This window comes from Toxotes jaculatrix, chromosome 23 (genome assembly GCF_017976425.1).
Source record: "Toxotes jaculatrix isolate fToxJac2 chromosome 23, fToxJac2.pri, whole genome shotgun sequence".
NCBI lineage: Eukaryota > Metazoa > Chordata > Actinopteri > Toxotidae > Toxotes > Toxotes jaculatrix.
The window spans coordinates 7,132,424-7,145,097 of NC_054416.1; the positions used below are offsets into that span (position 1 = coordinate 7,132,424).

At 40.8% G+C, this 12,674-nt stretch overlaps 1 protein-coding gene across 1 annotated transcript in view; it reads left to right on the plus strand.

Annotated features, from left to right (window-relative positions):
- LOC121177536 (glucosidase 2 subunit beta-like) overlaps window positions 1-12,674 on the plus strand; it is a 107,495-nt gene that overhangs the window by 76,982 nt on the left and 17,839 nt on the right. The gene's annotated exons all lie outside the window — the stretch shown is intronic.

Sequence of the window (12,674 nt, forward strand, 5' to 3'; positions counted from 1 at the left end):
GGTCGTGGTGGTGGGTGTGGCAGGAAAAAAGATTTCAAATTAAAGCAGTTTAGGATCATTTGGTGAGACTGACGTGTGTGGAGCAGCTTGGTGTATAAGACAGGCCTAATGGAGCGAGGAAATAGAAATAGCTGACTGCTTTTTAGGAGATTCACAGGAAGTGGTTTTGGTCCTGTTTACTCTTATATACTGCAGGCTAAACTTGTTAATCTTGAAAGTGTGTTTCATTTCTATCTGAGGGTGTCAGCTGAGATTTCTCCTTTTTTGTCTTTGCGAAGGAGGGTGCTCTTCTGCACCTCTTTGTTGAGTTATTTCCTCAGCCTTGCTTGTGCCTTGCCTCAATGTGCTGTGAATCACTTCTGCAAACTGGGGCTTGAAGCCTTCTCTTGTTTGTCCAGGGAAAAATATCATTACTTTGATTTCAAAGGAGGGGAGACTGCCTTTTGTCACTGAACACTTTCAAGTGGAATGATTAACGGCAAGATTAGAAGCTAAACACCATGTTGTAGCACTCACCATGTTGCCTTCTCATCAGTCTCATTAAAGACCATAAACAACATGAATAATAACTAAGAGAGGAGGCTTGGTTTGGTGTATTATCATTTAATGTCATTTATTGCTATACTTTCGTGCACCTCTTTCCAGCCCAGGGTTCCCTTTTTTTTTAAACATTACATCACACTGAAGCAGTTGAAGCTCACCTCCAAAAATGCACCCATTAAAAATCTATGTATTTCCCCTGAAATGGTCTTCGGGGTGCTGGTGGGCTCTTATCACAAGTCGGGAATTTAAAACGCAGGCTTCTGCCAGTGAATCAGAAATAAGCTTGGCAATTCAGTCAACACAGCCTGGCACAGCATGAAGGAAGACACCCTATAATGAGTTCTCAGAGGCGGAGTCCCTACCTACAGCAGAGTCTAATATTCCTCCTGTGGATTTGTTGACACTCCTCAAAGCAACTTAAATCGAAGGGCCGTGATTTATGCAAGACTGTCAGGTCAGATTGACTCAGCCTCCGCTCTCGTGTCATTAGAAAGTACAGCACTTCAGTGAGTCACGCCCGCCACTGTGGTTCAACTATGACAGAGAAGAGAGAAGGATAACGCAGCACAAGTGACACTTCCAACTGTCTGCGGAACATCACATGGCCTCAACAGTGCACTGGGTTTTTCTAGGGAAGAAAGAGGCTCCGTCAGGATAGCCTAGAGGGAGCTGTTTCAAATTGGATATAAACCACGACAAGGCGGGTGGTGTGGAGTCCTAGATGTGTCTGCTGACTGCCGTGAGAGTAACATGGAAATGAAGAGCCATATATGTGGTAGATTTCATAACAGCTGTGCCATGAATAATATCTAGTTGCAAATAGGGGTTGATAGCACCACTGGGATCTTTAGACAGTAAGTTATTTTTTTGCTGTCTGCCTGTGGACGGCAAGTATTTGTCAGAAATAAAAACATTTCACTGAACTTCTTGCTGGGAATAACATTATTAAGAGCATCTACCATGTCCGTTTTTCTGGGAAATGAAAAAAAGTTATTAAAAGAATAAATTAGCTTTTAATGTTAATATAATTTAAGACTCAGTCACTATGCCCAGCTTCAACGCGAAGGCCTCTTGCTATTAGAAATTGATGTAATTCCAAAAAGGAAAGGAGACTAGCAGCTAACAACAGACAAATGCAGGCATGTGCACAAATGAAAAGAAAACCTTGTTTGCCCTGGTTTATCAAAGGCACAGAAAGGCAGAAGGCCTGGTTAACTGTAATTGGAATGTTGTTAAAATAAGTGGTTGTGCTGCAGTGGCTGCTTATGCAGGTCCATGCCTTAGAGCATGAGCACTTTGTCACACCCAGTAGCTTTCAAATTATGATAGATGTAGCACAGACACTGTTGTTAAATTAAAGCATGAAATTTAACATTACTCTTAATGAGCTTCGCATGCAATTAATTAACTTCAAAAGGTCACGTTTGGTCATTTGTAAATAACAGAGGGGGCAGAAGGATGTGCTTTAAGACATGCATTATCTAGTGTCAAGAAAATGCTAACCTGTTGAAAATAAAAGCTGCCAATATTTGATAATTGTCTTGTCAGCAAATTACATGAAAAGACCAAAACCTTTCTGCTTACTTACTGCTATTTATTTTTCTTCCTATAATTCCCATAATGCACCCCGTATGTTTTTTTCCATTAGATCTGGTCTGTCTGATACACTCCACACTCCCCAGATTCTAATGCATTCTTTTCATCTTAAATGTTCCAATTTCAAGCCCCAACCCCTGCTGTGTCTGTGCACGTCTATTGCATCTTTCAAGTTTCCGTTTATTGTCATTTTGTAAACTGGTGTAGCGTCTCTAGTGTGAGGTATTTATTTGTAAAACTTGATATATTTGCATGCATGCTATTAAGTTTGGAAAAGATGTAATCCTCCCAATGTTTCCTGGAAGCCATGTTGAAGAGCACAGTCAGTTTATCTTCCTATTGAATCACTGCCTCCCTCACCCGATTGTGATTCAGAAAGACCTTTGGCTGTCAAGATGCTGGTCTCTTCCTGTAAGCAACTGAATTCGAGGAGACTCTGCCCAGTCCACAGCAGGGGTAGCCATCTGAAGTAGCAGGAGTTCTCCGTTGGTCCAGGAGACCAGTGGGCTGGCAGTGAGTGCATGTGTATCTGGTGGGGTCATAAAATCATAACATCTCATCAGTCTTTGTTATCCTGGCAACTTCATGGCCAGAGAACTGGATTGTGCTGAAACAGTTTTTTCATATCTTGTTTATCCCAGCTTGTCAGAGCACACCGGGACTTCCTGTGTCTAAGTCAGAATGAGGTGACTTGGAGCCAAGTTAATCATCCTTATTGTTGTTATTATTGTCCTACTTTTTTAGTACCATAGCAGCTCAAGTTAAAATTTCAGTTGCTTGCTGTTGCATAGGAATAGCGCTTTAGTCATAGAGCACATTACCTTCCAAAACACCGAACCTAGCCACCAAAACATGAGCGGCATCATCATGTCCAGGCCCAGGTTGGGTGGGGGGGGGGGTGGTGGGGGGGTGACTGCCACCCAGCCCACAATGCACTGAAGTGCAACTTCATGGCCAGAGAACTGGATTGTGCTGAAACAGTTTTTTCATATCTTGTTTATCCCAGCTTGTCAGAGCACACCGGGACTTCCTGTGTCTAAGTCAGAATGAGGTGACTTGGAGCCAAGTTAATCATCCTTATTGTTGTTATTATTGTCCTACTTTTTTAGTACCATAGCAGCTCAAGTTAAAATTTCAGTTGCTTGCTGTTGCATAGGAATAGCGCTTTAGTCATAGAGCACATTACCTTCCAAAACACCGAACCTAGCCACCAAAACATGAGCGGCATCATCATGTCCAGGCCCAGGTTGGGTGGGGGGGGGGGGGGGGGGGGGGGGGGGGGGGGTGACTGCCACCCAGCCCACAATGCACTGAAGTCCTATGGCACCTCCACACATGGTGAGCCCATGGGAGGTGGTGCCGCCCAGAGTGGGGTTCGAACCTACGACCCAGAGAGATTGAGTCTCATGCTCTACCAACTGAGCTAACCAGGCAGCTAGCATGAGCTCCAATTCTGCTTAATTTCCTCTGCATGAAGGAAACCATGAACCAGCAGTGGAGCCTGCCTGTGTTACGTGTGCCTGGGTCAGCTTGGCCGTGCCGGCAGGTACCTGTGCCAGCTTGCACAAAAAGTTTTCATATTTAGGCTTTTAGTTTGTGTGCAGTAAACTGTCTCTCTGCACTCTCGTAACTACACAGTACAGTACTTCCTGTGAGTTTCACAGAGGCACAAACAAAATATCCAATGAGTGCTAAGACTTGTAAATATCCTAGTGTCACCATGTGTGGTATTACTGTGGATATCCAGCTGTCAGTGTGCAAAATATAGATGCTTTTGACAGCCCTACCAACCTGCAAAACATAACCGGTCTTTCCCTTAATTTGGAGAACTGTATCCTTAAAAATAACAAATTTGTTGTTCACTGCAAGAAAAAGTATGAATTACGTTAGATATATCATGAGAACATTATATGATGCAATTGGAGAAAAGTTAGTTTGAAGTTTGACAGTGTCATTGTAAATTTACTGACATGACTACTGCATCTTTCTATTTGCCAGTTATCTTATTCTGATTAACTATTCTTGATTAACTCTCAGACTGAAGAATGAGATTATTGCCTGACAACGGATCTAATCTGTAAATATACAGTATTTGTGCAGGCAGGAGGATTGGCCTAAGCCCAGCCCCATTTCCTAGAAATTATGTTTATATACGACTAAAATGTAACCGCAAATACGTTTTGTAGGAAATATAATCAGTGGCTGGATTATGTTCGGAGTCTGCGTATTTTTTAAATGAATGAAGCGCAGTCTTAATTAACGGCTGAAGAGTCGCCAGAAGGCGGCTGCGGTGGATGAATTTAGTGCAGGGCTGGAAACTGGTGCAAAGATTTAAAAACATATCCATCCATAGGTTTAAGAGAGAGACCCAGGAGAGAATTAAGCATAGAGATGGCAAAGTGTCTTGGTGTATATAGAATCCCAGTGTTATGCAATGTTTATATTATATTTCTTTTCCTGCTGTGTCTCAGTTACAGTTCCTGCTGTGACAACCTGAACCTCCCAGCGAGCTCAACAGAGTTTATCTTGTCATATAAAAACTAACACGATCCAAGTCAGCAACTGTAAAAGCATTAGTGAAATCATAATTACTATCGTACATCAATTTTTTTTTTCTTTCAGAGGATTCATTATAATGAGTAGTTTTACTTGAATCGTGTACCTTTTGCAATATTTGACATGACTTTTAACCTATAGCCCACAGATAAAGTTCTGAGTCAGAGGTTTCATTTTCTGGAAAGTGGCGTTCACCTTGTGTTCCATGTGCAGTTCAGCTAAAGTAGACTTGTATGCTCTTGTTTTTAACAGTTGCGTGCAATTGAATGGAGTTTTTATAACAGTACTTACAGTACAGCCATATAGCACAGCACACTTTATTCTGTACCCTGTAAGACGTTAGATATTTGTATTTACTGAAGAGTTTCTGGTTACATTAGCATAGCTGTGATGATTCTGATCTACTAACCTGTTACCCTGAGAATTTTCTGCCCTGAAATGGGGTTGATACTTTTAGTGTTTGTCCTTTTTTATCTGTAATCTCAGGAGTGGCGATTGTGTGGTGTAAATTGGAGCAAATTATTGAAATAGATGACTCCCATCAGTTAACTACAGCAAAACACCTATAATTGAGAGGGATATTTAACAGCAAGAGCAACCACATCTTAACTTCTCACCCTGAGAGAGACATGTCTGCTGTGTTGTTCAAACGTTCAACACGCAGAGACAGAAAATAAGACAGCTTCCCATAGCTTCATCTCACCATCTGACATTTGAAAGGGAGTAATTTTCAAATGGAACATTTACATCCTATTACAAAGTCATGCTTAGGAATAAAAATAGTAGTCATAATGGTGTTATCTCATCACCTTTACACCACAAAGGATGATGCATGTATGAATTAACAAAACCTGCATAAACCTTTGATCTCTCTGAGTCTGGCTGCAGAACACTTCTGTCACATCTACTCATTGTTGAAATAGCTTGTATATGTTTAACTAATGCATATTTACTAATGATGTGCTGATTCCATTCTAGATTTGACTGTGTATTGGTATTGATACTGATCTTATTGCAGGCGCTGGGTAATAGCCATTGAGTACTGTAATTACATCTGCCTCAGCAGAAATAACGTTGGTACATAAACATATAGTTTGACAAAATACTCTTAACCTTTTAGCCACATGTCATGATTTTACTCAGAGGATGAAGTTAACTTGTATTCACTATTTCACTTGTGGTGGAGATGGCTCAGAGGCTTGTGCCCCGTTGTTTTTTTGGTGCGTCTCTTAAACACTGCCCTTATTGTGCAAAATAGGGACTTTAAAAGTGAACTGGAGTGTCTTGTGAACAGATGTTTCACAGTCATTCTCCAAGTCTCAAAGCCTCTGATTGTTGGCTCAGTTCTCCTTTTTCACTTTTAATGTGGGAACTCTAATTATCACCTTAAGTTATGTTGAAGTAGATTTCCTAACACTTTTTAGTGTTGAGTCTTTTTTTTTTTTTACATCTTAGAGGAGGAGAAGTGTAAAATATTATTTTCAGCCAACTTGCTCCACACCTACGTAGCCTCCTTTACATTCTGTAAGTATTAACATGGCAGTATGATCTAATATTACTGTATAGTTGCATCAGATTGCAATAATATGAAAGACTTAACATATACATTAGTATATATGTACATGGGATTTTATTTTTAAAGCGCTATGATTCCATTCAATTCAGTGCATTTTCAGAAATTTTAAAGACCCGTAGAGACCAGCTGTTGTCCCTTAGTTCCTATCATATCTTCCACATGCTTCAACCATCACCTATTTGGAGAAGAAAATAGCAGCAATAATAATGTAACATCTTGAGAGATGGCAGGGAGAATGCAGCTTTAAATGATCTGCCAGAGGCTATTTGCCTCATTGCCCTTAGTGACGGCTCTAAAAACTAAATTGGCTTCAAGTTTGGCTTGTTTTGTTTCCCATTTATTCATATAAATGGAGGCGTCTTTTGAGGGAGAGAGGCTCTTTTGCTCTGTGCTATTATTTTTTTTCCTGGATAATTTATTTGAGAAAGATGTCTCTGCTGTGTGAATGCACACATACACACACACATATATATATATATATATATATATGTGTGTGTGTACATGTATATATGTATATATGTATATATATATATATATATATATATATATATATATATATATATATATATATATATATGTGTGTGTGTGTGTGTGTGTGTGTGTGTGTGTGTGTGTACACATGGGTAGGGGGGGAAAGAAAGTCTTGATCCATAACGTTTCCTAGCCCAACCGGTGGCTATGTCTAGGGCTATGGAATTGTAGGATGATGTGTCTATGGTGCTGATTATGTTTGTGTAGTGGTCTTGTAGTATGGTGATCGTGTTGTGCATCAAAGTTTTAGTGTTGTCATGTATTCTATTGCGGGTTTCTGTTGTAGGGGTTAGGGTTAGGGTGTGTGTGTGTGTCTCTGTTCAATGGGAACTCTATGCTACAACATTAAACCAGTGAAACGGCAGAATAATCAGAAGAGAAACAGACACAAACAAGCGCAGTAAAATATGTTGTAGCATTACTGGCTCTGCATTTTTGCAAGTTAGACTCAAACAGAAAAAACTCACCTCATCAGCACTTATCTGAGTTTAGTCCAGGGATTGCCCTTTTCCAGGTGCCCATTTTATTATCCAGTGTGTTAAAAGAAGGTACAGAGTGTGCAATGCAGGTTTTTCTATAAGGGCTGGAATTCAGAATAGGTGTTTGTTTTCTTTTGCTGTCTGTTTGGTGGGTCAGTATGTACTTTTAGACGCGGCATTGAGACACTTGCACAATTGGTGTTGTTGTATTATGACCAGCTGTAACCTGTAACAAGGGTGCAATCACAGCTGTAACTGACACTTCAGCAAGGTGTAGACTTGTTGACACAGGGGCTTAAACCTGGATCTGCTGATTAAAGGACAGACAGGCGCTAGACAACCCTGCTGCCTTTACAAGCAGGTTCGATGATTCACTACTGATTCTGGTTTTGGGAAGAAAATAAAGCACATATCAGGTGTCTCCACCTAACAAAATGTGTGATATCAAAAGTCAATAATGTGAATGAGATTTGGGAAATTAGATTCACAACTGCTTAGACTATTTAGAGTGAGTGAACCTGATTGTCAGAAAAGCCTCTAGTTACCTTGGGGCTACTGTGTCTTCACACTTAATAAGTATGTTAGTCCTCATGTTTGCCAAATCCTCTGGAAGGAACAGTTTTGTATTTCAGTTTGAGAAATACACTTAGTAATTTTCTAGTTTGATATGAAGATTGATACAAATTTTATTTCTCTGTGCTAAATATGAAGCTAATATGTGCGGGACTATTTCTTGGCCAGGTACGGCGATATCCTGGCTGCTGGACTAGGCTAGCTGTTTCCCCCTGTTTCCAGTCTTTGTGCTAAGCTACTTTGCTGCTGGCTGTAGCTTTGTATTTATCTTTTAGACAGGAGATTGGAGTCAATCATCTTAGCAAAGAAAAGCAGTGTTCCCAAAATGTCAAGCTACTTCTTTAAGTTAATGTGCGTGTAACTGAAAATTTCAAGTGATCTGTCCTGAATTTGACTGGAGATTTGTTTGACAATGACAGTCACTCTCTTCAGTTCATACACAGTGCTGTTTTACACAGAACAACAGAGACAAAAGAACCAGACGGATCCCCCCTACACCCCCAAATGATCAGTACATGAATTTAATTTATTTTCTATTCAAATTAGGCAGATGTTATTTGCTTATTATTGCCGCTGCTGTTCAATTTTCCTTTGTTTTTCTGTAAATGTGACTGTTATTAGCTTTTAATTGTAAACACCTTGTGCATTGCATGAGAAAGGTCCTAAAGCAATTAATTTTTCTATTATTTTTATCTCCCACAATTACTCATAGCTCAGCAGAAAGAGAAGCTTGTAAGCTTGTATGTTTTGGAGTTTATAACACCGTTTTTCCATGGAGTATTTCAGCTGCATCTTTCTAACAATAACTCAAAATCCTTTTTAGAATAGAACAGAACAAGTCATTACCTTGTTTGACTTCAGTATTTTCAGCCTAAACATGACCTTATTTCACATATTAATACATGTATGCAAAAAAACCACAGCGTAGAAATTTGCTTTCTTATTTAACGATGGTAAAATAATGTAAATTGTAAAATATCCTGAACAACATGAAGATGACTGAATAAATAAATAGAGCTGTAACCTGTTATGCAATGTTGACACAAGTGTTGAAACACATTCCGCTGATAAATGTGTGACCTGAGGGTTGCTCTGCGCTATCAAGATGAAGTGTTGGTTTTCCATAAAGTTTGCTACTAAACAATTAACCACGTCACTGTATATCGCTGAGTCACCTCTGACCTCTGGCATGCCAGCAGAGTGTGCACACTGTTACCTGTAAACCAATTATCTAGTGTTGACGTTGCTGCAGTTTGCAGTGTCACCCTCAGTGAACTCCACCCACGCCCTCACATAGCAGTCTAGAGGGAGAAGGGCTTAATTGCTGTCTCCCTCTCTCCTTCTCCCTCTCTTGACTCGATCTCAGTGGACTTAGGAATAAATATGCTTATCTTTTTTTTTTCTTCCCCTACATAGCCCCAGTGAACATTAGTTAGGTGACTGTGCCAGGACTGTAATTAACAATGGATTGTTAGGGGGAGGATAATTCTGGTTTATAACAATGTGTTAGTGATCATTCTTATCTGTAATAACTGTAATCAGCGACTTAACTGAGATCTGGGAATGTGAAGATGTCGCCAAAAATAAATTATCCAGAATTATCCTTTAATAGGTGAACAAAGCCCTGGTAACACTTTATTTTAACCTTCCCATTTAGCATTTATGAGATGCATGTATACTTTTAATAAATAGTTTTTAATGAGAAAATACAGTGTATTTGGAGGAGAAATAAAGTGTTTCTTATTATATTTTTACACTAGTTGAAGCATTATGTATTGCAGTACGCATCACAAGATGAGATATAGTTGTTCGCAAATACATTAATAATCATTTAAGGAGTCCACATATCTATTTTCAGCTGGTAACATTATGTTTGGGTTATAAGCCATTACTATGTGTTCATATGCTGCTTATTAATACTAGAAATTGTTACCACTCTGCGTAATATCTCTGTACTAGCAAACTGGGATGGAAGACTGGGATGGGGTTTATGTTTGCGTATTATCCTTAATTTCATTCATTTAAATTTCAAAGATTTTGACATGGTACTGGTTTTGCTCCAGAAATCTGCAGGTTTATGAGTGAACTAAGCCTCCAGTCTGATCCAGTGAAGCACCAGATACTGCCTGAGGGGCTAAATGGTTGCATCTAAGATATTTATTCTCTAACTGTGTACCTTCCGGCTCCCGAACACCTGCCAAAGATTGACACAGTGGTGCCAACTTATTATGGCTATTGTCAGAGCTGCATTGTCGGACAACGGTGACAGATTGAAAGTGGGGGACAGAGGGAGACACAGTGTGGAGTTCAGGGCCTGAATGGGAGGATCACTGTAGTAATTTTTGGTCTTCTGCTCACCATAGCCTTCTAATTATTGTCAAAGGTTTAATCAGTGGCCCAGCAGGTTTTATCTTCTTGTCTCTTTCTTTCTTACTCTTTGTATCCTCCGCCCAGCGTCCCCCTTGCCGCACGTCATCGTCTGTCATATTTGCGGCCTGATCAGTTGGTGATTCATATGTACAGCGTCACTACCAGCTCGCTCTGATTCCCTCCCACTCTCTTTTGCACACTTTTATTTCTTTTTATCCTTCTGTCGTCCCCTTTCCTCTGACTTTGTCTCTGTTCTCCTGGCTGTTTCTTAGCCTTACATTTCCATCACTGTCAGTCTCTTCTCCTCAAAGCCTTTGTTACCACCCGTCCATCTCAGCGGATATTTCCTCCTTCGTGTCACACTGTGCTCATTTGCTAAGGATAGCTAGGGACAGTTTGTGTAAATGTACTTGCTTGACCTTTCTGCTGCGTCCCATTTATGTAATGCAGGCGGCAGAATGTGAAGTGTCTGTCTCGTAGACAGACAGCTAATCAACCTGCACCTCCTTACTCATGTTGGGCTTGGCATTTCTAATCTCTCCCAACTTTTTTTTTTTTTTTTACCCAGCGACACATTTTCTGTGTTGCCTTGCCTGCTTTTGTTTTCTCACAAGCTGCCACATGGAGGCGAGCACCCAAGGTCAGTCCACAGTGCCCCCGCACACAAATAGCTTAGCTTTTTTTTATGTGTGTGTGTGTGTGTGTGTGCAGTGCTGGCGTGTCAGCAAAAGTGGGCAGGGATGAATGGCTTTGCCTTGAGGGTGATAGAGAGGGGGAGAAAGGTACAGACATACAGGGGTACTCCCTTATGGGACTCAGTTGATTGCTTTTTCACTGTGTTACCCCTTTTCTTCCCCCCCCTTCCTCCGCTCAGTATACCTCTGTCGATCAGGTGCCATCTGTTTCTGGGCTCAGATGAGGATGTTTGTTGTTGCTGAGACACCTGCTTTACAAACTTAATGAATCTAGTGACTTGTATAAGGAACAATAAAGCAAGTGTCAAGAGGGAATTCTGATTTCATTTATTTTATTTTTCATTTTTTTCAGTATGGGAGGTTGTTTGCCTAATATAACATAGATTTATTTGGCATTTAATTGTGCTTTTAGGGTTTCCGGATGAGAAATTTAAACCAAAGCACCAATGAGTTTCAGTTTCTGACACCATGCAGCAATTATGTAAGTTCTTTCAGGTACTTCAGGTGTGGGCGTCCTGCTAACTTGTCATATGATGTTGTAGAGGGTGTTGAGTGTCCTTGATGAGGTCAAGGCCAGCCATGAAGAAACCTTTAACCAATTCTTAGCTCTTCTTGTAACCTGAAGGGAGGAACAAGACTGAGAGTCTACAGCCATGCTAGCGGCTCAGTGAAGCTGTACTTAGGCACAGTGTTTGATGGTGGGGACAGATGAAAGGTTGGAGGATCACTAAAGTTTTTACAGTTCATCCTGAGAGGGACATGAATGTACAAAATTTCATGGCAATATATTCAATAGGAACTGATATATTTTAGTCTGGACCAACCGACTGACACATACATGTTGCTGGTAGAATATCTAAAACCTATGTAGTTTGAGAATAAAGTAGTAGAATACAAATAAATAAGAAGGCAGCCCAGTGGGACCCCTGCCTCACAATGTCAAGTTCCTCAGAGGGGCAATGGATTCTCAACAGGCTTAGTCATGGTGAGACACATTTAATTCTACTCTGAGCTGTGCTGCTTACTCTGCAGTCAAACAAGATGCTTCTGTTTCTGTTATTTTTTTCCTTGCTCTTATATCTGGCGGATGGGGGAAGGGGCATCCCCACCGAAACATACAGTAGACATGGACGGATAAATGCCTGAATGATAGTCTCCGAGATGAGAGGCATTTAATACAATCCGCAAACAAGCGCATGAGCAAAAGAACTCGACAGCCAATCACTTACCTCTCTCCCACTCTTCTTCTTCCTCTGATGTTCATCATTTTCTTTTCTTTCATCTTGCTTTTCTCTCATACAGCTTTTGATCCCCCCCCCCCCCCCCCCCCCCCCCCCCCGCGCTTCCCAGCCCACATCTACTTACGCTACAGCCATTTTTTTTCCCTCCACCCGGCACTTCCTCATTCTCTCTGTCTCTCTGTCTCTCTCTCTCTCTCTCTCTCTCTCTCTCTCTCTCTCTCTCTCTCTCGTTGTGGTTGTCTGGGCATCCTCTGCTCTTTTATAACAGTCAGTGTAATGGTTCAAATGTCAAGGAAAAAAAAGCCTGGCTGGCTGTTCCCCCTTGTCGGTTTCACCATCAAGGTCTTTGATCAGTTTGTTACTGGAGCTAGTGATCGTGCCTCTACTCCAGCACTATCCCCAGCAAGTACATTAGTGATGGTCTCTGCTAATCGCTAACTCCTCTATACTCCTCTTTGCCTTGGTGGTGGAGCTGTGGGTGGCAGGGTGACTGGTAGCTCTTTGTCAATCTTCT